This window comes from Protopterus annectens, chromosome 6.part0 (genome assembly GCF_019279795.1).
Source record: "Protopterus annectens isolate FY-2018-M chromosome 6.part0, PAN1.0, whole genome shotgun sequence".
Lineage (NCBI taxonomy): Eukaryota > Metazoa > Chordata > Ceratodontiformes > Protopteridae > Protopterus > Protopterus annectens.
The window spans coordinates 1,938,093,281-1,938,120,916 of NC_056737.1; the positions used below are offsets into that span (position 1 = coordinate 1,938,093,281).

At 44.9% G+C, this 27,636-nt stretch overlaps 1 protein-coding gene across 4 annotated transcripts in view; it reads left to right on the top strand.

Annotated features, from left to right (window-relative positions):
- The window catches only part of NCKAP1 (NCK associated protein 1), a gene marked incomplete in the record, with an annotated part of 2,707,503 nt that overhangs the window by 2,664,731 nt on the left and 15,136 nt on the right, over positions 1–27,636 (top strand).

The following is a 27,636-nucleotide window of genomic DNA, read 5'->3' on the forward strand; positions in this document are numbered from 1 at the left end:
AAGCAGAGTTGTTTGCTTACTCTCTCCCTCCCCCTTATGACCTCCAGCACTCTGGCTGATAACAGACCTTGGGTCCTTTCATGCAGGTTATAGAAAATGTTTCAGTCTGATGATGTGCGTTTCATTCTTCCTCAATGTATGGGTTCGGATCTGACTCTGCCGTATATACCAGACATCAGATCCAGTTCTTGAACTCCTCCCACTACCCATAGTGCCCAACTTTATCCCGATTGCTTCAGATCTTGTTTTGCCACCATCGCAAACAGATGCTGGTTCCACTCTGCATATAGTGTTTTATGTGAGTTATTCAAGTTTTTCTAATATGTTATTTCCTTTTTCTAGATGTTCTTCGTGTTTCACTGTTGCAGTCATTACATTTGGGTAATCTGCTGGCAGGTTGCCCTCAGTCGGCCTGAATAACAAAGTCTTGGGTCCTGCTTCGGTTGCTGTCTCCTCTTCCATGACGTCAGGTCGTCAGGGGTATAAAACATGCAGCCAACTCCATTTTAATCAGTCTTTCTTGCCGCGCAGTGCCCGAAGCAGAAGCAGTTCGCAAGTGCTGGTCGGCCGACTCCTGAAATTTTCGTTTTTGAGTTTCAGAACCTAAGTCTTCAAACTAAAGCTAGGTACCCCATTGGGGAAACTTTTTTTTGCTCCTTACCGATGTCAGTAAAAGTTAATAATTGCATTACTTGTGGGAAGCAAATACCTCATAAGGATTTTCATTTGCACTGTATTCCTTGCCTAGGCCCTGATCACAATATGCCTTGCTGTCGGTTTTGTGCTAAGTTTAACCAACGCAGTATTAAACGTCGGTATATTTTTGCTTCTAAATATTTGGTTCACGATTTAACTATCCTGAAATGTCATCGGTTAGCAATCTGACTACCGAAGTTCACAAAAAACGCAAGGAAAAAGACAGAGACAGACCGTCGAGGTCCAAAACTGACGAAGCTTCTCCTAAGCCAGTCGCCAGTTCGCCGGTACTCAGTGAGGCGCTTTCGCAGCCCCTGATACCCACTACTTTTGAGTCGCAGGCCTCTACCGAGACCCATTCGGAGTCCGGTATGCTGCGAGATTCTGCAAGTATTGAACCCGTGGATGTCTCTCCCTTGGATGGGTCCTGAACCGCTGAGCAGGCACCTGCTTCTGAGGGTGTTTTCAGTCCTCAACATTTGTATATTAAACTGATGCCATCATCAAAAACAAGCCCAAAACCAACTTCTGTATCTAAAAAAACCAACGCATGAGCCACGTGCTCAGGCCCCTATGCCTAAAAAACAAATTATCAAAATGGCTGAGGGTTTAATTACTTTGATCAAGGCCCCCCCCACCCCTCCACCCGCTAAGAGGCCTAGGCAAGGCACTGATTATGAATCTTCAGATCAGGTTTCCATTTCTTCTGATTCCTCTTCTGATCAGGAATTTTCTATTCCACCTTATGAGGACTCTGATACAGAGGAATCCATCCCTTCTGCTGCTTCTCCTGAGGATTACTCTTTTGGAGATACTTTGCATACTTTAAGGGAACATTTTCACTGGGAGAGTCAGGACTTCTCAGAATCTAAAAAGAGGCTTAGGGATTTTCTTCTTCTTCCTCAGCATAGGCCTTTGGCAATACCTCCTATAATTAGACACTGTTCTCGGAATCAAGCATGGCTCCTGATTCCCTGCCTCCGGCTCCTAGTAAGCCAGACAGATGTTACAGGGTTCCTGACTCCTACAAATTTCTTTTCAAAAATCCTGCTGCTGACCCTGAAACTATTTCTCAGGGTCCCAAGGCTTCTACAGCCAAAAATCCTACCCCTTCTGATAGAGATTCCAGGGCGCTGGATAGATGGGGAAAGAAGGTTTATACATCTGCAACCATGGCAATCTGGGCTTTAAACTGCCAGTTTCATATGCTTAAATATCAACAGCATGTTATGGGCTTACTGAAACAGAAAATGATGTTGATTTCTGATTGTGTGGAAAATAGAGTTAAAGGATTTATTGCATTCAGCAGAACAGGTTGGAAAGCATACTTTGCAATGAGGTTTTGATTCCTTGGAGGCCTCTTGCAGGGTCGTAACTGGATCTGTGATAAGAAGGCATGCCTGGCTCAAGGAGCAAAATCTGCCTGATCATGTTGAAGCTAAATTGTTGGATGCCCCTTTACAGCATGACAGTCTGTTTGGTAATAAGGTTTGGTGCTGGTTACCAGGGGGTGGGTTTGGGTCTGGATTTTTTTGACCTCTCCCCTCCCTTGGGGGCTTCAGCGCTGGACAGTTTGGGGTCGATATCGTCCGGGGGCTTCGGCAATGTGTCAGGGTCCCTTCTCCCTTCCCAGGTGGCCCTGGCTTGCCTGGGGATTGGGGGGGGGGGCTTCATCCACTCCATCGGCCTTCTGTGCGATAGAGAGGACCTTCTCCAGTTTGGTAGTTACCTCTCCTTTTTCTCAATGTCCTCCCAGCCTTTCTCAGGATTGCGTGCTGAGACCTCATCATCCGTCCAGGGTCAGCCCTCCCACGATTGCTTTCAGATGGGCACTGCCCCACTTGGGGTACCCATTTCTTCCCAGTCCTCCCCTGAGCCTACCGTGGAGGAGCCCCCTCGGAAAAGAACGTGTAAGAGGGGGCACTTTGACTCCCCCAGAGAGTCCCTCACTGAAGACAGATTTTGAGGAGGGAGATGGGTCCCCCAGACTTCCCCCTGAGGAGGTTTCCTTTAGGGGCATCCTGAAAGTTCTCAAACAGAGAGGCAGATGGTCTTTTCTACCCCCATCTTCGGAGGCGTCCGTGTTCCTGAAGGCGTTCAGGATAGGCCCGTCTACTGTCCCCCCCCCCCCCACTTATGAGCTTGTGGACCTCATCGACAGCAGGCCAGGTAAGTTCCTCAGTCCCCCTAAGGATAGTTTTTTTTTGTAGCAAAGGAGTCACTATCAATGCCATTGTGGTGGCCACTGCTACCAAGAAGGAGCTAGCTGGGCAGAGCTCCTCAATCCATCCCTCGAACAGGGAGTCCTGGGCAACTGACCATTTTGGAAAGCGTGTGTTTGTTTCAGCTACTTTTGATCTGAGAGCAACCAATTACTTTGCCCGCTTTACCCAGTTTCAGAGGGTTTGGTTTCAGAGCTTACCACTTCCCTGTCAAGAGTTGTTGCCTCCAGAGAGCTTCAGGCAAGTCTCTCCAAGCCTGTCCATTCTCACTTCCTTAGTAAATGCCTCAATGAGGCTGATCTCTAATACTGCAGAGGCCACCTCTCGAGTGGTAGGCACAGGCTTCGCTATCAACTGCAGTCACTGCCTTTGCCTTTGCGGGTTTGTGGAACCCTTTAAGGTCTCCTTTACTAATGCCCCCATGAAGGTTCCACTTTGTTTGGACCATCTGTTAGAGACCTTAACCTGCAGTGAGCAAGAAGGCAAGACTCTTTCCACAGTAGGGATCAAGATGTTCTTCTTGTTTCACTGTTGCAGTCATTACATTTGGTTTATCTGCCTGCAGGTAGTCCTCAGCCGGCCTAAATACCAGAGTCTTGGATTCCTGCATCTAATGTTGTCTCCTCTTCTATGACGTCAGGTCGTCAGGGGTATAAAACATGCAGCCGATGCCATTACATCAGTCTTTCTTGCCGCGCGGGGCCTGAAGCAGAAGTAGTTCACAAGTGCCGGTTGGCCAACTCCTGAAATTTTCATTTTTGAGTTTCAGAACCGAAGTCTTCAAAAAACCTAAGTACCCCATTGGGGATCCTTTTTCTTGCTCTTAACCGAAGTCAGTAAAAGTTAACAATTGTATTACCTGTGGAAAGCAAATACCTCATAAAGATTTTAATTCGTGCTGCATTCATTGCTTAGGCCCAGACCACGACGTCCCCCGCTGTCGGTTTTGTGCCTTATTCAACCTCCGGACTATTCGTCGTCGGTTTCTTTTTGCAGCAAATTATTTTGGTACTCTGTTTAACTATCCAGAAATAGCTTCGGTAAGCCACCCGACTACTGACATTCCGAAAAAACGTAAAGATAAAGACAGAGACAGACTGCATAGGTCCAAAGCTGCCGCCGACGCTTCCATTAAGCTAGTTGCCAGTACTCAGTGAGGCACTTTCTCAGCCCTTGATACCCACTACTTCAGATTTGCAGGCCTCTACTGAGACCCATTCGGAGTCCAATATGCCGCGAGATGCTTCTTCGACTATGGAACCTGCGGATGTCTCTACCTTGGATGGGTCCGGAGCTGCTGTGCAGGCACTGGCTTCTGATGGTGTATTCAGGCATACTGACTTGCATTTCAAACCAATGCCATCTTCTTCAAGGCCTAAAACTTGACCCACGCCTAGAAAACCGACATCCAAACCGTATGGTCAGGCCCATATGCCTAAAAAACAAATAATGGCTGAAGACCTCATTACTTTAGTTAGGGGAAGCCAGCCTTCACCCTCTAAGAGACCTAGAACTGATTTTCCTTCTGATTCTTCTGATCAGGATTCTGAAATTTCTGTTTCTTCTGATTACCAGGATTTGCCCTTATCTACCTATGAGGATTCTGATGCAGAGGACTCCATTCCTTCTGCTTCCCCTCCAGAGGACTTTCTTTTGGTGAAACTTTGCACACTCTTAGGGAGCATTTCCGTTGGGAAAGCCAGGATTACTCTGACTCCAAAAAGAGGATTAGGGAATTCTTACTCCTCCCTCAACACAGGCCTTTAGCTATCCCTCCTGTCCTGGACATTGTAGATGATGCCTTCTTGGAATCTAGCCTGGCCCCAGACACTTTATCTCCAGCTCCCAGGAAGCCTGACCAGTATTACAGAGTACCCGATTCTCACAAGTTCCTCTTCAAGAACCCTACTGCGCACCCAGAAACCCTTTCCCAAGGACCTAAAGGCATTAAGGCTACTACTGCCAAAAACCCTACCCCTCTGACAGAGATTCCAGGGCCTTGGACAGATGGGGTAAGAGGGTATACACTTCTGCTACTTTGACCATTAGGGCCTTAAATTGCCAGTTTCATATGTTAAAGTATCAACAGCATATTATGGGGCTACTTAAACAGAAAATGATGTTGATTCCTGATTGTGCTGAAAATAAAGAATTAAAGGATTTAATGCATTCTGCTGAACAAGTTGGTAAACATACTTTGCAATGTGGTTTTGACTCTTTAGAAGCATCTTTCAGGGCTGCTGTTACCTGGTCTGTACTTAGAAGGCATGCTTGGCTTAAGGAGCAAAATCTGCCAGATCATGTTAAAGCTAAATTACTGGATGCTCCCTTAACCCAAGACTGCCTGTTTGGCAACAAAGCAGAAGTCGTCCTTAAAAAGATGTAGGAAAAAGCTAAATCTATGCAAACTGTTAAAGATTTCCTGCAAGTACAGCCTCCCAGATTTAGTAAGCATTGGCCTTCTAAGAATTGGTCCTTTTTTGTCTCTTCCAGGCCTTCTCAGTCCAAACCCAGGAACAGCAGACCACCTAGGCTACAGTCTCAAGGTACTCACAGGCCTAAGCAGTGGGGGGCTTCCACTTTCAAAGCTGGAAGTAGTAAGACACCCCCCTATGGAAAAATGTCACAATGACTTAACCTTAAACCTTCCAAGCCCTGCTCAACTGCCTGCTCCCTTAGAGGGAAAGATCGCCCTGCATGCAAAAAACTGGGAACTCATTACCCAGGACAAATGGGTTTTAAATATAGTTTTCCAAGGATACAGATTCCACTTCCACACCTTACCAACCTCAAACGGTTGGCCAGACCTACCCCCAAATCAGTGGGCAGAGGCTCAACAGTAGGATGTTCTTCGTGTTTCACTGTTGCAGTCATTACATTTGGGTTATCTGCTTTCAGGTAGCCCTCAGTCGGCCCGATTAACAAAGTCTTGGGTCTTGCGTCAGTTGCTGTCCCTTCTTCCATGACGTCAGGTCGTCAGGGGTGTAAAACATGCAGCCGGCGCCATTACATCAGTCTTTCTTGCTGTGCGGTGCCCGAAGCAGAAGCAGTTCGCAAGTGCCGGTCGGCCGAATCCTGAAATTTTCATTTTCGAGTTTCAGAACCGAAGTCTTCAACTAAAGCTAAGTACTCCGTTGGGGAAGCTTTTTCTTGCTCCCTACCAATGTCAGTAAAAGTTAATAATTGCATACTTGTGGAAAGCAAATACCTCATAAAGATTTTCATTCGTACTGTATTCCTTGCCTAGGCCCTGACCACGACGTACATTGCTGTCGGTTTTGTGCTTTATTTAATCCGCGCACTATCTGTCGTCGGTATATTTTTGCCTCTAAATATTTCGGTTCTCGGTTTAATTATCCAGAAATGTCTTCCGTTAGCCATCCGACTACTGGGATTCTGAAAAAACACAAAGATAAAGACAGAGACAAGCCGCCGAGGTCTAAAACTGCCGACAACGCTTCTCCTAAGCCAGTCGCCAGTTCGCCGGTACTCAGTGAGGTGCTTTCGCAGCCAATGATACCCGCTACTTCTGATTCACAGGCCTCTACTGAGCCGCGAGATGCTTCAGCTATGGAACCCGCAGATGTCTTTACCTTGGATGGGTCCAGAGCCACTGTGCAGGCACCGGCCTCTGAGGGTGTATTCAGGCCTACGGACTTGCATATTAAACCAACACCTCCTTCTTTACTTAGACCTAAATCTTGATCCATGTCTAAAAAACAATGCCCAGGCCACATGCTCAGGCTTCTAGGCCTAAAATACAAATGATTAGAATGGCTGAAGATCTAATAACTCTAATCAGGGGTAGCCAACCCCCCCTTTTAAGAGGCCTAGGACTGAAGTTGATTATGAATCTTCTGATCAGGATTCTGTTTTTTCTGACTCTTCTGATGATCTGGATTTGCCCTTACCTACTTATGAGGATTCTGATGCAGCAGACTCTATTCCCTCTGCTTCCCCTCCTGAGGATTTTTCTTTTTGGGAAACCTTATATACTCTAAGGGAGCATTTCCACTGGGAAAGCCAGGATTTTTCTGATTCAAAAAAGAGGCTTAGGGATTTCCTTCTCCTACCTCAGCATAGGCGTTTAGCTATTCCTCCTGTACTAGACATTGTTGATGATGCTTTCTTGGAATCTAGTTTGGCCCCTGATTCCCTGCCTCCTGCTCCCAGAAAACCTGACAGATACTACAGGGTCCCTGAGTCCCACAAGTTCCTTTTCAAAAATCCTATTGCAGATCCAGAGACTATTTCACAGGGGCCCAAGGGTATTAAGGCTTCTACTTCTAAAAATCCTACCCCTTCTGATAGAGACTTTGGGGCGCTGGATAGATGGGGTAAGAAGGTTTACACTTCTGCAACCTTGGCCATTAGGGCTTTACACTGCCAGTTTCATATGTTAAAATATCAGCAACATGTTATTGGACTGCTTAAACAGAAAATGATGTTGATACCTGACTGTGTGGAAAATAAAGAATTACAGGATTTAATGCATTCTGCCAAACAAGTTGGAAATCATACTTTGCGATGTGGTTTTGATTCATTAGAGGCCTCTTGCAGGGCTGCTGTTACTGGGTCTGTGCACAGAAGGCATGCTTTGCTTAAGGAGCAATCTTTGCCTGATCATGTTAAAGCTAAATTGTTGGATGCCCCTTTAAATCAGGACCGCCTGTTTGGCAACAAGGCTGAGGAAGTTCTTAAAAAGATGGAAGATAAAGCTAAATCTATGCAAACCGTTAAAGATTTTTTTACAAGTTCAGCCTCCTAGACTTAGTAGGCACTGGCCCTCTAAGAACTGGTCCTTTCCAGCCCCTTCCAGGTCTTCTCAAGCCAAACCCAGACACAGCAAAATCCCCAGGTTTCAGTCCCAGGGGACTCAGAACTAAGCAGTGGGGGGCCTCCACTTCCAAGTCTGGGAATAATAAGACTCCCCCCTATGGTCAACTGTCTCGATGACTTCCTTTTAAAATTTCCAAGCACTTATCCAACTGACTGCCCCTTTGGGGGGAAAGATTGCTCTTCATGCAAAGAATTGGGAACTCATTACCCAGGACAAATGGGTTTTAAATGTAGTGTCCCAGGGATACAGATTTCACTTCCACACGTTGCCAACACCAAGTGGGTGGCCGGACCTACCCCCAAATCAGTGGGCAGAGGCCCAAAAACAAGTACTTTCTATCTTAAGCATGGGGGCTATTCAGCTGGTACCAGAAGAGGAAAAGGGACAAGGTTTCTACTCGAGACTTTTCCTGGTACCCAGAAAAGACAATTCATGGTGTCCTATCCTGGACCTGCTGTCTACTCTAAACACCTTTTTGGAGATTCCAAAATTCAAGATACTGACTCTTAACCAATTACTTCCTTTGCTAGACAAAGATGCCTGGTTGGCAACACTAGATTTAAAAGAAGCATACCTGCACATCCCAATCAGGGAATCTTGCAGAAGATACCTACGCTTCAAAGCAGGCTACACGCACTGTCAGTTCTCTGCACTGCCCTTTGGCTTATCTACTGTGCCCACGGTATTCACAAAGTGCCTAGCTCCAGTTTTTGCATTTTGCAGGCAAAGAAATATTCAAATATACCCATACCTGGACGATTGTCTAATTCAGGCAGAAAGCCAGGGCATACTTTTGAATCATCTGGCCTTTGTAAAAAAGGGTCCTAACTTGTCTGGGGTACACCATAAACAAAAAGAAATCACACCTGGTACCCTGTCAACAAATTATATTCCTGGGAGCAAGCTTTAATACAACTTCCCAGATGGCTTACCGCATGCCAGAAAAGCAAATTCATTTGACAACCTACTTCAAACAAGTGGCCACAAAAACCCTGCTGTCTGCAAGACAAATACTGCAAGCCTTGGGGTTCATGGCCTCCTGCATTCTTCTAATTCCATATGCAAGACTGCATATGAGGAAACTACGGTGGTATCTAAAAAGCCTATGGTGTCAACATTCTCAAGACCTAGAAGCAATGATTCCTATCATACCTTGCCTACGCCTAGAGTTCCTTTGGTGGACAGAGGTCGGCCATCAAAACAAGGGACTGCCTTTCACACCACCCCCTGCCACCCAAATCCTAACAACAGATGCATCAGGGGGGGCTCACCTGGCAGAGAAGTGCATTCAGGGCAAATGGAACCCAAGTCAAATGCACCTGTATATCAATCAAAAAGAAATGTTAGCTGTACAGAATGATGTCCTTCATGGATGCATCTGCAGTCATAACAACTGGGTTGTCCTGTTGTCAGGCAGCCCTTCGGTCGGCCGGATTCCAAAGTCCGGGTCCGGCTTCGGCTGATGTTGCACTTCACCCGACGTCATCTCTGCTGGTCTTCGGGTATAAAGGCATCAGCCGACGCCATTTTCCTCAGTCTTTCTTGCCGCGTGGCGCCCGAAGCAGAAGCTGTTCGCAAGTGCCGGTCGGTCAGATCCAGAGATTACTACTACCGAATACTACTTCGAAGACTTCTAAAAGCTAAGTACCCGCTGGGGACTCTTTCTTGCCTCAGCCGATGTCAGAAAAAGTCAATAACTGTTTAACTTGTGGGAAACAAATACCTCATAAAGATTTCCACTCTTACTGTTTGCCTTGTTTAGGCCCAGACCACGACGTAGCAGCCTGTTCGGCCTGTGCTTCTTTCAACTGACGAACGCTTAGGCGTCGGTCGGAGTTTGCTGAACAGTTTTTCGGCTCAGATTTTGCATACATTATGCCGTCAGATCCTCCGACTACCCAAATTGTTAAAAAACGCAAAGAAAAAGACCGACACTCGCGGTCCGCGGTTTTGGCCGAAACCATGGTTAAGCAAACCGCGAGTGTCTCGGTTTCGGCCGAAACTGAGAAAACTGATCAAAGTACAGCCGAATCAATGACTACTACTGAGGTTCCTGCTACTTTACTTGAATCGGCCTCAGAAATTTTACCTACAACAGTGGTTACTAGTGACTTATCAGACACCATTCCTTTGGATGTCTCTACCCCAGCACGTGGTGCTGCTAGGCCTCCTGCAGCCATGTCTATTAAGGCTTTTGCCAGGGCTAAAGCAGCCAAATCTACTAAATCAGTGCCTGTTAAACCCCCCTAACCAGGCCCACTTCTAGTTCACAAATGCTTACACTGGCAGAAGATTTAATATCCTTAATTAGGGGATCTCAATCTCACCCAGACAGGGCCTCTCAGCCCCCAGAAAAGAGACCTAGAGCAGAGCCCCCCAAGCCTGTGTCCTCTGATGATTCTGCGGATGACTCAGATATTACAGACCAGCCAGAGGCTCCTTTCTCCAATTATGAAGACTCAGATGCTGAAGAATCCATTCCAGCTGCTTCTCCACCAGAAGAATTCTCCTTTGGGGAAACCTTACATGCCATGCGAGAACAATTCCAATGGCAGGAACAGGATTTCTCAGATTCCAGAAAAAGACTTAGGACTTTTCTGCACCTACCACAACACAGGCCCTTAGCTATACCTCCTGTCCTCCCTGTTGTGGACGATGCATTTAATGATGTCTGCACTGCACCAGATTCCTTACCTCCAGCCCCTGCCAAACCAGACAGATTTTACAGGGTGCCAGACACTCATCATCACCTATACAAGGCCCCACTTGCAGACCCCGAAACTATATCCCAGGGGCCTAAGGCAGTAGCCTCGACCACAGCAAAAAATCCTATTCCTTCTGAAAGGGAAGCCAGGTCTTTAGACAGATGGGGCAAAAAAGTTTACACCTCTGCTACTCTCTCAGCTAGAGCTTTAAACTGTCAGTTTCACATGATACAATACCAAGAGTTTATGCTTTATCAGTTAACTAAAAAGTTATCCTCTGATGACTCTATAGATAAGAAATATGTATTAGAAATGGTAAATAACATACAACAGGTTAGTAACCATTCCTTAAAATGTGGCTATGATGCACTGGAGGCTTCATTTAGATCAGCCATGACTGGCACAGTGATAAGAAGACATGCATGGCTGAAGGAACAGGTCTTACCGGATCATGTTAAAGCTAAGTTATTAGATGCTCCTATGGATAAGGCCAGTTTGTTTGGTACACCTGCCCAGCAGGTAATGAAGAAAATGGAAGAAAAGGCAAAATCTGTACAAACGGTTAAAGATTTCTTGCAGGTTCAGCCCCCAAGGTTTAGCAGGAACTGGCCTGCCAAAAATTGGTCCTTTCCTGACTCCACAAGATCCCAAAGGGGCAGGAATAGACGTTCCAGAGGCAGAAATCAATCCAGAGGGGGTGCCTACAGAGGACGACAGTGGCAAGGTAATAACAGAGGCACAGACACAGCCACTACCACTACAACTACACAATCACAGTGACTTGACTCTAACTCCGCCTACCAGGGAACAAATAGCAGCACCATTAGGCGGAAAATTAACCTTATTTTCGAAGAACTGGCACTATATCACAAAAGACAAGTGGATTTTGCAAACCATAGACCAAGGTTACCGGTTCCACTTCCACACTTTACCAGTCAAAAGAGGAATGCCAAACCTGCCTCCAAATCAAAAAAACAGAAGCTCTACAGCAGATAATGCAATTAACAAAGATGAGAGCTGTGGAAAGAGTACCAATAACAGAACAAGGCAAAGGATTCTACTCCAGACTGTTCCTAGTTCCAAGAAAGGAAAAAAGTTGGAGACCTATTCTCGACCTGTCCACCTTAAACACATACATCATTGTCCCAAAATTCAAAATGCTGACCCTACAGCAACTTCTTCCCATGCTGGGCAAGGAGTGTTGGCTGGTAACTCTAGATCTCAAGGAGGCATACCTGCACGTCCCCATTCGACCAATTTGCAGAAGATACCTCAGATTTCTTGCAGGATCAGAGCACTATCAATTCTCAGCATTGCCCTTTGGCTTATCTACTGCCCAGAGTATTCACAAAATGCCTGGCATCAGTAATCGCCACTGCAGACTACAGGGAATCCAAATTTATCCATACCTGGACGACTGCCTGCTACAAGGGGACAACAAAAGCAAGCTGACAACAGATTTACAAAGGGTCATTTACTTGCTACAAGCATTGGGATACACAGTCAATTTACAAAAGTCAAGGCTGATACCATCCCAAACAAGGACATTCTTGGGCTGAATTGGACACAGTAAAACAAATGGCATTCCTAACTGCAGAAAAACAAAAAGAACTACCACTTTACTTCTTGGCACTAACAAAACAGAACAAGCTAACAGCAAGAAAAGTTCTGCAGGCCTTGGGCTTCATGGCATCATGCATAATCTTGGTTCCACATGCCAGACTGCATATGAGAAAACTACAGTGGTACCTAAAGAATTTATGGTCCCAACACAGGCACAGCCTAGAAGCAGAAATTCCACTAATCCCGTGCCTAAAACAGGATTTCCTATGGTGGGCTCAAGCATGCCAGTCAAACCCAGGCCTACCCTTTCACAACTATCAAGCAAGCCAAACCATCACAACAGACGCCTCAGACCTAGGATTGGGGGCTCACATGCTGAACAAATGCATACAAGGATTGTGGACGCAGGACCAGCTTCACCTGCACATCAACCTAAAAGAAATGCTGGCAGTAAAACTGGCAATCCAAAAATTCAGACCATTTCCCAAAGAAGGCCATTTGATGATAAGGACAGACAACACCACAGTCATGTGGTACATCAACAAACAGGGAGGCACTCATTCATACCCCCTATGCAGAATGACTTTGGACCTTTGGAACCTGGCACTCAGCTACAACATCCAGTTACAGGCAATATTTGTACCGGGAAAGGAAAATACTCTAGCAGACATGTTAAGCAGAACCACCTCGGATGCTCACGAATGGATGCTACACCCGGACATCTTCAGGACCATCTCAAAGAAATGGGGAATGCCACAGATAGATCTGTTCGCTTCCCCTCTCAATCACCAGCTCAAAAAATTCTGCACAAGGACATTCCATCCACTTGCATGGAAAGTGGATTCACTCTCCTTCAGCTGGAAGGGTCTGACAGCATATGCATTCCCACCTCTTCCCTTGATACACAAGGTATTACTAAAAATCAAGGAGGAACGTCCAAGGATAATCCTGATAGCTCCGAACTGGCCAAGACAACACTGGTACCCATTGCTGAGGAGCATGTCTCTGGACAAAATGTGGTCAATACCCCTGATGCCTTTGATGTTAACTCAGAACAACTACAGCATCATGCATCCAAACCTAAAAACGTTGCAACTGACTGCATGGAACATCACATAGCAGCAACTAATCCAGATCTTTCCCAAAGGGTTAAAGACATTATCCTTGAAGCCCGCAGACCTTCAACAAGAAGGAACTATGCAGGAAAATGGAAAAGGTTTGTCATTTGGAGTGCTGAAAGAGGAAAAGATGTGTCAATATAGATATTGCTAACATTCTGGAGTACTTGGCAGAGCTTCTACATACAGGCCTGTCCTATTCCTCCATCAAGATACATGCATCAGCTATTTCAGCAGAATACAGCTTTGATCCACCTGTCTTTTCACATCCTCTACTCAGGCAGTTCCTCAGAGGGATCAAGAATGTAAAACCTCCTAGGAAACCACCATTGCCAGCTTGGGATTTGAACTTTGTGCTAGAAAAGTTGACACTGCACCTTTTGAACCAGCAGCAACAGCAGACCTACAGCATCTATCATGGAAAACTGCTTTCCTACTGGCAATAACCTCAGCAAGGAGGGTTTCTGAACTTCAGGCCCTAATGGCAGTACAACCCTTCCTAATCTTCCACCAAGATAGAGTGTCCATGAGGACTAATCCTACATTTATGCCTAAGGTGGTATCCAGAGTGTCTTTAAACCAGGCAATCCACCTACCTACCTTTTTCCCAACCCACAAAACAGAGGGAAAGAATGCTGCATACGTTGGATGTACATAGACAGCTACGCTACTACCTGGACAGAACAAGAAGTAACAGAAAAACTGACCAGCTTTTTGTAGCCTATGCAACAGGAAGGGAAGGAAAAGCAATTTCCAAACAGACAATCTCCAAATGGATAGGAAATTGCATACGATTCTGTTACTCCTTCCATGGAAAACCAATTCCACAGAACATAAGGCCTCATTCTACAAGGGCAACAGCCACTACCACAGCCTTCTTGCGAGGAGTGGCAACCAAGGACATTATTGAGGCGGCTACTTGGACCTCCGTGCATACATTTGCCAAGCATTATAATTTACCTCTGTATTCCAGATCCCGAGCAGGGTTTGCCTCTGCTGTACTGCAAGGGATCCTAACCACACCATAATCTATTCGTCCTCCTCCCCTAGTTGGCTATGGTATTCTACCCAGTTGTTATGACTGCAGATGCATCCATGAAGGACATAGTACAGTTTTGTACCTACCATAAATGTAGATGTCCGAACTGGATAGCATCTGCAGTCAGGATTACCCTCCCTCCTTCCCCTCTGTGGTACTCCTAGGGTATTTACCCTCCTAATAGCTAGCTGGTGGGGGGAGTCTCTTATGGTGTATTTGTTTGTATATATGTACATACATGCTTATTTTTTGTGTTTGCCTTCTATCTCTTTGGAAACATTGGCATTTACCCAAAATTTAGCCTTCCAAGAGGGCAACTGGCATCTGGGGCAAGAAACACTGAGGAAAATGGCGTCGGCTGATGCCTTTATACCCGAAGACCAGCAGAGATGACGTCGGGTGAAGTGCGACATCAGCCGAAGCCGGACCCGGACTTTGGAATCCGGCCGACCGAAGGGCTGCCTGATGACAGGACAACCCAGTTGTTATGACTGCAGATGCTATCCAGTTCGGACATCTACATTTATGGTAGGTACAAAACTGTACTTTCTGACAGCCTTCAAGGACCACATTCTTCCAGGACAACTAATGATAAAGACGGACAACACCACTGTTATGTGGTACATAAACAAGCAGGGGGGTACACATTCTTACCCCCTATGCAGACTAGCCATGGCATTATGGAACACATCCTTGAGCTACCAAGTCCACCTACAAGCCCAATTCCTGCCAGGAAAATTAAATACACTGGCAGACGGACTAAGCAGAAACCTCATGGACCCACACAAGTGGAAACTGGAACCAAGGATTTTCAACATGTTGACGAGCAAATGGGGGAGCCCAGATATAGACCTGTTTGCCTCTCCCCAGAACTACCAATTGGACAAATTTTGCACAAGGACTCCCTACAGTCAAGCCTGGAAAGTGGATGCTCTGTCCTTCAGCTGGAAAAACCTGTCAGTCTATGCCTTCCCCCCTCTGCATCTGCTCTCCAAAGTAGTACTAAAAATCAAACAGGACAAACCAAGGATGATTTTGATTGCGCCAGACTGGCCGCGCCAACACTGGTACCCCCTCCTGTGCAGTGTGTCATGGTTTTCTCCATGGCACCTGCCTCAGACTCCTTCCCTGCTGTCTCAGCAGGAGAACCATATTCTGCACCCTCAGCTTCCAACACTGAACCTTGCAGCCTGGCTAATTACTTAATCTCTCCTTTACCATCCGTCAGCAAACCTGTGATGGATATCATTTTAGAGGCAAGGAGGCCTAGTACTGGAAAATCTTATGCTGAAAAATGGAAAAGATTCTGTGCCTGGAACCAATCTCAAGGGATGAGCACAGCAGCGCCCAATTTACCTCAGAGTGTTTCTTGCCCCAGATGCCAGTTGCCCTCTTGGAAGGCTAAATTTTGGGTAAATGCCAATGTTTCCAAAGAGATAGAAGGCAAACACAAAAAATAAGCAGGAGGAGGGTAGCCTAATGGTTAAGGTGTTTGCCTTACAAAGATAAGGTGCAGGGTTTGAGTATCACAAGGGATAATTGGCTAGGCTTAAAATGGCTCGCAAGGGCAGTTAGCTTAGTACTAATCTATGAACCTATACTTAACTGAGATGCTTCACAAGGGCCTGTCTTTTTCCTCCATTAAAATCCACGCCGTAGCCATTTCAGCTCATTATAACACAGAACCTCCCCTTTTTTCTCATCCACTGCTCAAACAGTTCCTCAGAGGGGCCAAAAATTTGAGACCACCCAGGAGAGCTCCAACCCCAGCCTGGGACCTTAACTTTGTCTTGGAGAAACTCACTCTACCTCCTTTTGAGCCAGCTGCTACTGTAGACTTAAAATTTCTTTCTTGGAAAACAGCTTTCCTTTTAGCAATTACTTCAGCTAAAAGGGTATCTGAATTACAGGCCCTTATGGCAGTGGAGCCTTTCATCATCTTTCATGCGGACAGGGTGTCCCTCAGAACCAATCCATCCTTCATGCCCAAGGTGGTATCCAGTGTGGCTCTTAATCAGTCCATTCATTTGCCAACCTTCATTACCAGTCCACAGAATAAAGGGGAATGGATACTCCATTCCTTAGATGTGCACAGACAACTTCAATTCTACTTGGACAGTACTAAACCTCAAAGGAACTCGGAACAGCTACTTGTGGCATTTGCTGCAGGGACAGAGGAGAAGGCTATTTCAAGGCAAACCATTTCTAAATGGATAAGCCATTGCATTCATTTCTGCTATAAGCACCATGGAAAACCTATCCCCCAGGGGATCAGACCTCACTCCACCAGGGCTGCATCTACGTCTACAGCCTTTCTCAGAGGCGTCCCTACCAGGGACATCCCAGAAGCTGCTACCTGGAGTTCTGTACATACTTTCACCAAGCATTATCATTTGCCAGTTTTCTCTAAATCCGGAGCTGGCTTTGCCACTGCAGTCTTGCAGGGCCTTATAGCTGGCCCTAATGCTATCTAAATTCCTCCGCCCAACCATAGCTTTGGGAATCTACCCAAATGTAATGACTGCAACAGTGAAACACAAAGAACATAGTACAGTTGTGTACACTTACCATAAATGTAGATGTTCAAGTGTATTCACTGTTGCAGTCCTGGTTACCCTCCCTCCAGCCCCCTAACTTCTTTTGACTATATCTCTACTTTCCTTTACTATGCTTAAAAGCCTTTTTGGTGTATTTGATTTTTTGTTGGAGGTATATCTTTTTGCTTTTTTGTTTAATTGCTTCCCATTAGGGGGGCACCTGATATCTGGGGCAAGAAAAACTGATGTGATGGCGTCGGCTGCATGTTTTATACCCCTGACGACCTGACATCATGGAAGAAGGGACAGCAACAGATGCAGGACCCAAGACTTTGTTAATCAGTCCGACTGAGGGCTACCTGCAAGCAGATAACCCAAATGTAATGACTGCAACAGTGAATACACTCGAACATCTACATTTATGGTAAGTGTACACAACTGTACTTTCTCTCTCTCCTAAGTATCAGGGCTATTCAACCTGTCCCAGCAGAAGAAAGGGGACAAGGTTTTTACTCAAGACTTTTCCTGGTACCCGGAAAAGACAGCTCCTGGCATCCTATCCTGGACCTATCCATTCTAAACACCTTTTTGGTAATCCCAAAATTCAAAATGCTAACACTTCAACAGCTGTTTCCTATGCTAGGCAAAGATGTTTGGTTGGCAACCTTAGACTTAAAGGAAGCTTGCCAGCACATCCCAATATGGGAGTCTTGCAGGAAATAACTACACTTCTACCTACGCTTCAGAGCAGGCTCCATGCACCATCAGTTCTCTGCACTTCCCTTTGGCTTATCTACTTTGCCCAGGGTATTCACAAAGTTCCTAGCTCCAGTCATTGCATTTTGCAGGCAAAGAAATATCCAAATATACCCATACTTGGACGATTGTCTAACTCAGGCAGAAAGTCAGGACAGGCTACTAAAACATCTAGCATTTGTAAAGAAACTTCTAACCTCACTGGGGTACACCATAAACGAAAATAAATCTCATCTAATACCCTGCCAACAAATTGTATTCCTGGGAGCAAGCTTGAACACAACTTCCCAGATGGCTTACCTCACGCCAGAGAAACAAGTTCATTTGACAGCCTACTTCAAACTACTGGCCACAAAGAGCTAGCTGTCTGTAAGGAAAATCCTGCAAGCCCTGGGGTGCATGGCCTCTTCCGTTCTACTAATTCCATATGCAAGACTGCATATGAGGAAACTACAGTGGTATCTAAAAAGCCTATGGTGTCATCATTCTCAGGACCTGGAATCAATGATTCCTATCATTCCTTGCATAAAGACAGAGTTCCTTTGGTGTGCAGAGGCCTGCTACCACAACAAGGGGCACCCATTCACTCTACCCTCCTGCCGCACAAACCATAACAACAGATGCATCAGACTATGCATGGGGGGGCTCATTTGGTAGGGCAGTGCATTCAGGGCAAATGGAACCAGAGTCAGATGCAACTGCATATCATTCAAAAAAAAATGTTAGCTGTACATAATTCCCTGACAGCCTTCAAGGGCCATATTATTCCAGGACAATTATTGGTAAAGACAGACAACACCACTGTGATGTGGTACATAAGCAGGGGGGAACCCACTCGTACCCTCTCTGCAGACTAGCCATGGCTTTGTGGAACACAGCCTTGAGCTACCAAGTGCACCTACAAGCCCAGTTCCTGCCAGGCAAGCTAAATTCACTGGCAGATAACCTAAGCAGAAAACTCATGTACCCACACTAGTGGAAACTGGAACCAAAGATATTCAACCTTTAGAGAAACAAATGGGGGAATCCAGTGAAAGACCTGTCTGCCTCCCCTCAGAACTACCAATTGGACAAATTTTGCACAAGGACTTCCCATAGTCAAGCTTGGAAAGTGGATACCCTGCCCTTCACCTGCGAAAGCCACTCAGTTTATGCCTTCCCCCCTCTGCCTCTCCTCTCTAAAGTTCTTCTAAAGATCAAAAAGGACAAACCAAGGACAATACTGATTTCACCAGACTGCCCACGCCAGCACTGATACCCCCTCTTGCGCAGTATTTCAGTGCTGGAACCATGGCACCTGCCTCAGACCCCTTCCCTGCTGTCCCAGCAGGAGGGCCAGATTCTGCACCCTCAGCTTCAAACCCTGAACCTTGCAGCCTGGCTAATTCATTGAGCCCTCCAACAGCATCCCTCAGTAAGCAGGTGCTAGATGTCAAACAACAAACGAAAAACAACAGCAAACCAATAAGTATTCCAATGCAGCTCCAAGTGATGGTCAGTTGAAAAAACTCCAGCGCTAATATGGACAAGTTTAAAAATGTTTAATTTAGATGAAAAAATAAAATAAAATACATTAACAGCGTAAACCACTAAGCGCTTTCATCTGAAAGGAAGTCAGGCATCATCATCTGATCTGATGATGCCTGACTTCCTTTCAGGTGAAAGCGCTTAGTGGTTTACGCTGTTAATGTATTTTATTTTATTTTATTTTTTCATCTGAATTAAACGTTTTTAAACTTGTCCATATTAGCGCTGGAGTTTTTTCAACTGGCCATCACTTGGAGCTGCATTGGAATACTTAGAGGTGCTAGATGTCATTCTGGAGGCAAGGAGGCCTAGTACTAGAAAATCCTATGCTGAAAAGTGGAAAGGATACTGTTCCTGGATCCAGACTCTGGGGATGGACACAACGGTGCCCAGCTTGCCGCATATTCAGTACTTAACAGATATGCTCCACAAGGGCCTTTCCTTCTCGTCAATTAAAATTAATGCCTCTGCCATTTCAGCACATTATAATACTGAACCACCCCTCTTCTCTCAACCCCTGCTAAAGCAATTCCTCAGAGGGGCAAAAAACTTAAGACCACCCAGGAGAGCCCCATCTCCAGCCCAGGACCTTAACTTTGTATTGGAAAAGCTCACTCTACCTCCTTTTGATCCAGCTGCAACTGCAGAGTTGAAATTCCTTTCTTGGAAAATAGCCTTCCTTCTAGCCATCACTTCAGCTAGAAGAGTGTCTGAATTACAGGCTATTATGGCAATGGAACCCTTCATCATCTTCCATGTAGACAGGGTGTCTCTCAGGACCAATCCTTCCTTTATGCCCAAGGTGGTGTCTAGTGGGGCCCTTAATCAGTCTGTTCATTTGCCTACTTTTTTCCCAATTCCACAAAACAAAGGAGAACAAATACTGCACTCTTTGGACGTGCACAGACAGCTTAGATGTTATTTGGACAGGACTAAGCCTTTCAGAAAATCTGAACAGCTGCTAGTTGGCTTTGCTACAGGGGCAGAGGGGAAGGCCATTTCAAAGCAAACCATTTCTAACTGGATATAGGCCATTGCATTCATTTCTGCTATAAGCACCATGGAAAACCTACCCCACAGGGGATAAGATCACATTCCACCAGGGCTGCATCTACCTCTATAACCTTTCTCAGAGGTGTTCCTACCAGGGACATCCTAGAAGCTGCTACTTGGAACTCTGTACACACCTTCACCAAGCATTACCACATGCCTATTTTTTCTAAATCCAGAGCTCGTTTTGCCACTGCAGTTTTGCAGGGCTCAATAGCTGGTCCTAATGCTCTGTAACTGCCTCCTCCCTTCCTTAGCTTTGGGAATCAACCCATATGTAATGACTGCAACAGTGAAACACAAAGAACATAGTACAGTTGTGTACACTTACCATAAATGTAGATGTTCGAGTGTATTCACTGTTGCAGTCCTGGTTACCCTCCCTCCAGCCCCCCCTGACTTCTCTTGGCTATATTTTTCTTCTTGTTTAGTGTATTTTAGCTTTCTGGTGTATTTGCTTTTTGTTGGTGGCGTAATCTAAAATATAATTGCTTTCCATTATGGGGGCACCTGACATCTGGGGCAAGAAAAAGTGATGTAATGGCGTCGGCTGCATGTTTTATACCCCTGACGACCTGACGTCATGGAAGAAGAGACAACATCTGACGCAGGACCCAAGACTTTGATATTCAGGCCGGCTGAGGGCTACCTGCAGGCAGATAACCCAAATGTACTGACTGCAACAGTGAATACACTCGAACATCTACATTTATGGTAAGTGTACACAATTGTACTTTCCTTTGCTGGGCAGAGGCCTGCCACCTCAACAAGGGGCTCCCTTTCAATCCACCCCCTGCCACCCAAACCTTGACTACAGACTCATCAGACTATGCATGGGGGCTCACTTGGCAGGGCGGTGCATTCAGGGCAAATGGAACCAGAGTCAGATGCATCTGCATATCAACCAAAAAGAAATGTTAGCTGCACAGAATTCCCTGACAGACTTCAAAGACCACATCCTTCCAGGACAATTATTGGTAAAGACTGACAACACCACAGTTATGTGGTACATAATCAAGCAGGGGGGACCCACTCGTACCCTCTGTGCAGACTAGCCATGGCTCTGTGGAACACAGCCTTGAGCTACCAAGTAAACCTACAAGCTTAATTTCTTGCCAGGCAAGCTAAATTTACTGGCAGATGACCTAAGCAGAAATCTCATGGACCCACACGAATGGAAACTGGAACCAAAAATATTCAGCCTCTTGAGAAACAAATGGGGGACTCCAGAGAAAGACCCATTTGCCTCCCCTCAGAACCATCAATTGTACAAATTCTGCACAAGCACTCCCCACAGTCAAGCTTGGAAATTGGATGCCTGATAAAGCCTCTCAGTTTATGCCTGTCCCCCTCTGCCTCTCCTCTTGAAGGTTCTGCTAAAGATCAAACAGGACAAACAAAGAACAATACTGATTGCGCCAGACTGGCCTCCCAGCACTGGTACCCCCTCTTGCGCAGTATGATACTGTTGGATCCATGGCTCCTAACTCATACACCTTCCCTGCTGTCCCAGTAGGCTGGCCAGTTTCTGTACCCTCCGCTTCAAACCCTGAAACTTGCAGCCTGGCTAATTCCTTGAGCTCTCCAATAGCATCCCTCAGTAAGCAGGTGCTAGATGTCATTCTGAAAGCAAGGAGACCTTGTACTAGAAAATCTATGCTGAAAAGCGGAAAAGATACTGTTCCTGGAGCCAGACTCAGGGGATGGGCACTACGGTGCCCAGCTTAGCTCATATTCTTCAGTACTTAACAGAAATGCTCCACAAGGGCTTATCCTTCTCGTCAATTAAAATTCATGCCTCTGCCATTTCATCACATTATAATACTGAACCACCCCTCTTCTCTCACCCTCTGTTAAAGCAATTCCTCAGAGGAGCTAAACATTTAAGACCCCCCCAGGCAAGCCCCTACTGCAGCCTGGGACCTTAACTTTGTATTGGAAAAGCTTACTGTCCCTCCATTTGAACCAGCTGCAACTGCAGAGTTGAAATTCCTTTCTTGGAAAACAGCCTTCCTTCTAGCCTTCACTTCAGCTAGAAGACTATCTGAATTACAGGCCCTCATGGCAGTGTAGCCCTTCATTATCTTCCATGCAGACAGGGTTTCCCTCAGGACCAATCCCTCCTTTATGCCCAAGATGGTGTCTAGTATGGCCCTAAATCAGTCCATTCATTTGCCTACCTTTTTTCGGAATCCACAAAACAAGGGAGAAATAATACTGCACTCTTTGGACGTGCACAGACAACTTAGATTTTATTTGATAGGACTAAGCCTGTGAGAAAATCTGAACAGCTGCTAGGTGGCGTTGCTGCAGGGGCAGAGGGGAAGGCCATTTCAAAACAAATCATTTCTAAATGGATAACCGATTGCATTCATTTCTGCAGTAAGCACGATGGAAATCCTACCCCACAGGGGATTAGACCACATTCCAACAGGGCTGCATCTACCTCTATAGCCTTTCTCAGAGGAGTCCGTACCAGGGACATCCTAGAAGCTGCTACCTGGAGCTCTGTACATACCTTCACCAATCATTACCACATCCCATTTTTACTAAATCCAGAGCTGGTTTTGCCACTGTAGTTTTGCAGGGCTTATTAGCTGGCCCTAATGCTCTTTAGCTTCCTCTTCCCTTCCTTAGCTTTGGGAATCAACCCAAATGTAATGACTGCAGCAGTGAAACATGAAGAACATAGTACAGCTGTGTACACTTACCATAAATGTAGATGTTCGAGTGTATTCACTGTTGCAGTCCTGGTTACCCTCCCTCCAGCCCCCTGACTTCTCTTGGCTCTACCTTTCCTTCTTTGGTGTATCTAAGCTTTCTGGTGTATTTGCTTTTTGATGGAAGTGTGCCATGACATATAATTGCTTCTCATTGTGGGGCACCCGACATCTGGGGCAAGAAAAACTGATGTAATGGCGTCGGCTGCATGTTTTATACCCCTGACGACCTGACGTCATAGAAGAAGAGACGGCAGCCGACGTAGGAATCCAAGACTCTTGTATTCAGGCCCGGCTGATGGCTACCTGCAGGCAGATAACCCAAATATAATGACTGCAACAGTGAATACCCTTGAACATCTACATTTATGGTAAGTGTACACAACTGTACTTTCTCTCTCTCCCCCTGCATCTGAATAACTTAAATAATTTTTCCTTTTGCTGGTCCAGGTGGCATTTCCAGCAAGTCAGTCAAGAAAATTATTTTGTATTTCTGTTTGTCTTTCAGGTATACTTCCACATGCATCAGTATCAAACTAGGGAAGGCCAGGGCTTTGCACACCCTTCTAGCCAAGCATATGACATCATGACATGCACCAGCTTAGGGCACATTTGAGAGCTAGTGATTTAAGAATTTATTCTGAACTGGAGATAGTATATGGGGAAGAGGAATTACCAATGGTTAGCTACAGCAGAGTGTTCTTGCAGGTCAGTTAATGTGAACAATTTGTACTTGTTATTAGAGAATACCTTTCCATTAAATTTTCCTTTCATCAGTGAGTGGAAAGCCTGTAGAACTGATTGAAAAATCAACTTGTAGAACCTTCAACAGTCAACTTTTAGCACTTTCCTGTCCTTCTCAAGACTGAGATAGCGTTACAATGGAGAGTGGGCAATTTGCACTTTCCTCACTGTAGTGCAGCCTGAGTCCGCAGAAACACTTGTTTACTGTTTTCTTTCAATCCTTTGTGGATCAGTGCTTTTGAGTTTCAATGAATTATGTTTCAGCATTTTTGCATGTCGTTGTATAATTATGCTTCCATTCATGTATCACTTGGTCCTCAAGAGGGCTCTCTGTAACAGACATTTTACTTTTTCAATCTAATTTCCTTAAATTGCTTCATCTGCTGCTTCACACCAGCAAGACCTCCTTTAGCAAAGGTTAAGTTTGTAATTCTGTAACCTTGACAGTTATTATTTTCTTCCAGATGAATTTTCCCATTTGAGTGGGATTATTGGAGATATTGTGGCATACATTGCTGTTGGTATTGCTGTAGTGATGCTGTACATGAGCTATAGTGAGTGTCTGGCTTGTACAAACCTCAAACATGTGAGCTTAAGATTTTAAGCAGAGCCATGACGCAGGACACAAAGTGAATACCAAGTTTATGATTGGTTTCTTATCACAGTTGCGAGTCCTGACTGCCAGACCGAATATAGATTTCTCACCAGTAGTCTGTTTCTTCACATGGTCATTGGTTTTACCTCTGCCTTTGCTTATTCTGATAACTTTCCTTTTTTCGTGTACGTTGATGTTTAAATTTACATCCAATTCTCTTTCGTCTTGACTCCTAAGCACCAAGACCCAAAGATGCGTGATAAGTTTTATAAAATACCAGAGGATCTAAAATTCCTATATGAAAATCCTTTGGCAAGTCCCTATGTGTTTTCTATCTCTATGGATAAGCTCTCCAAACTATTACTTGCTGCTAATGTTTTACCCTCAGGCAGAGAGAGTAGGGCCAAGAACAGGTTATACACTTCTGACCACTTTGGGTTTCAGGACATTGAATTAGAAAAAACTCAGATGACAAAATATTTGTTATCTGTTCCTGGTGAACTGAATAAGAATTTGACTAACCTGGAGTGTTCTGAATCAAAACAGAAAGCTATTTCTGTGGTGGGTTTGGCTACTCAGGTGGTAAGATATCCCATCAAAGGTAGCTGTGATGCAGTGGCATCTTTTTCCAGGGTAGCTGCTTCTGGATCTGTTGTCATGACTTTGGCCCCAGTCCCTTCCTGATATCAGTCCTTAACAAGGATTTACATTTTTGCCCTTCTGCACTGAACTGTTCAAATCTTTACAGGAGAAAGGAAAAGTAATGCAAGATTTCAAGCAATTTTTTCTCACCTTGGTTCCCAGGTATCAAAGGAGCTGTTCAGCTGACCCCACCTCCTTTGCTCATAAAAACACAAAATCTGTATAGAAAGGAAGGAAAATGCCAAGAATATGATTTCAGGAGAAATGTAAAAGAGACTTCAAGTCTAGAAAACCTTCCTTTCCAGGCAAATAAGCCTGACTGCCTTCTGCCACTGCCACCCCCCTTCAATCCACCCTTCCCCTATCAGAAAGGCTAACCTCCTCCCTTTCAGCTTAGTAGCTTATCACTTCAGACAGGTGGGTTATTTGTTATTCAACAAAACTGCAAAATGACTTGGATGGAAATCCCAACCTTCAGAGGTATTCCACCTTTGTTCACCAATCCTACAGTGGCTTTGCCACCAAGGTACCATAGAATCTGTGTCAATGCTCCATCTAGGAAAAGGCTTATATCTCAGGCTTTTCCTGGTTCCCAGAAAGGGAGAAGACTGGAGATCCATTCTGGACTTGTCATCTCAATACCTTTCTTAAGGTACGTTCTTTCAAAAGGCTTTTATCTTCAAATCCGTCTACCCTTCTTTTACCCCACACTTCTCTGATATCCTTGGATATAAAGGATGCTTACCTTCACATTCCCATTCATGCTTCTTACAGGAAGTTCCTCAAGTTCTTTGCTTGTTCACCACACTTTCAGTTCTCTACTTTACTGTTTGGCTTATGCACAGCTCCCAGGATTTTCATAAAGTGCCTAGCCCCAGCTATCTCCTTTTGCAGGATTCATGGAATTCAAATATTTTCATACCTCAGTGACCTTGTTATACAGGCAACTTCTAAAGAAGACCTGTTAAAACATCTGAACTTCACTATTTCCCTGCTGCAGAAACTGGATTTTACTATCGGTCTAAAAAAAAAGTCTGCCTTGACCCCCTCACCGGGTTTAGTGTTTCTGAGTTACAGGCTGGACACACATCGCATGCTAGACTTTCTCACACAAAAGAAGGTGAAGGATCTCTCCAGGTACTTTCAGTCCCTTGATCCTCTTCAGTCTTGGTCTGCATGAGAAATTCCAAGGGTTATTGCAGCTTCCATCTCCATGATTTCCTCTGCCACACTTCACATAAGAAAGCTGTAATAATACCTAAAGTCTGTCTGGTTGCAACATCGCCACCCACTAGATACACTGACTCATTGTTTCCTTTTCTGAAGAGAATTAAACTGGTGGATCTTTCAGGTACAGCTGAATCCAGGATTGCCATTAAAATAAATGATTTCCTCCCAGGTAATGCACAAAGATGCATTAGATCTAGCTTGGGCTACATGGACAGTATCCTTAATGGTCATCCAAACAAAAGAAGGAATACAGCAGTGTTAAAGAAATGAGGGCATGCATTCAGGCTCTAGTGTTTTCACACTTGTGAAAACCAGGTCCTCTCAGAATTTACACAGGCAGCGCAATAGTCATGTGAATGCAATATATAAGTAACAGTGTGCGTGGGTTGGGGGGTAGACGGTCTTACCACCTTTGCAGACTGACCTCTCTGACAAGAGTCCAAGCAAGAAGTTGCATTCCATCCTAGAACAATGTTCTGGCAGATTCACTAAGCAAGTCCCTGGAAGACCCTCACAAACAGCTCAAGCCATTTTGTTCCAGGATCTCTTGCCCCAAGGCCTGGAGGATGGGTGCCTTGTTTTTTTAATGAGAGGAGAACTTTATTAATGCTTTCCCTCCACCACCCCTAATCTTGAAGGTTCTGTTAAAGATCCATAGGGACAAACTGAATATCTTGCTGGTGAATCCCCTTTTGGCCCAGGCAGCACTGTTGCAGTCCTGACTTGTGAGATTTCCCCCCATGGAAGCTCTTGGCCAGCCCATCTACCAGGGAATATATTCTTCTCCTCCTCCTGAAGCCAGCTGACGCCCTATCCAACATCACTATGTTTGGATATAAAGGGACCAGGAGTAACCACAAGTATGATAGTGGAAAAAAAAGGGGAAAAACAGCAAAACCTTTTGTCTTATGGTTCCATAAAAATCAATGGAAAAAGGGGTTGGCTATGAGTTCTGACTGTAGTTCATTATTTGCGAACATGGTTAAGGTGCATTGGGAAAAACATCATCTAATTAATGGAGAATGTAAGGATTCATATAGATTTTACACCAGGTATTTGAATGATATCTTTTTAGTATAGAAGGATGCAAACGGTAGACTGGATGAGTTTATTCAGTACATTAATGGCGATACATATTTTTTGGTCTTTACATTACAGATCAAGGAAAGAGCTCTTTCATATCTTGACATTTTTTAGAAAAGTATTTTTCTAACAATACCTATGCTTCAAAGATATATAGAAAACCCACCTACTCAAATACATTATTATACTTTACTAGTTTGCACCCACTACAACAGAAGAGGGTCGTAGTAAGAGGGCAGTTTGTTAGAGCAGCATAGATGATAACGACTTCCTTGAGGAATGTCAACTCATGGAAAATGTTTTTGGAAGCAGACTGTCCCAAAACAATGGTCAAGAAGCTCATGGATGAGGTGATATACAAAGGGAAATTAGACATTTTAAACTTATCCTATCCAGGGGCTTTTAGACAATAATAGAGAAAAAGATAGGACTGAAGCTTTTTACTGCCTTTATAAGAGCTCTCTGATTACTTCCTACAATATGCAAAGTGAGTTGGTTAGGTGGAATATGGAAAAGAATTGGAATATCTTAAACGATGATGATGACATTAACAGAAGGTTAGGTAAAAA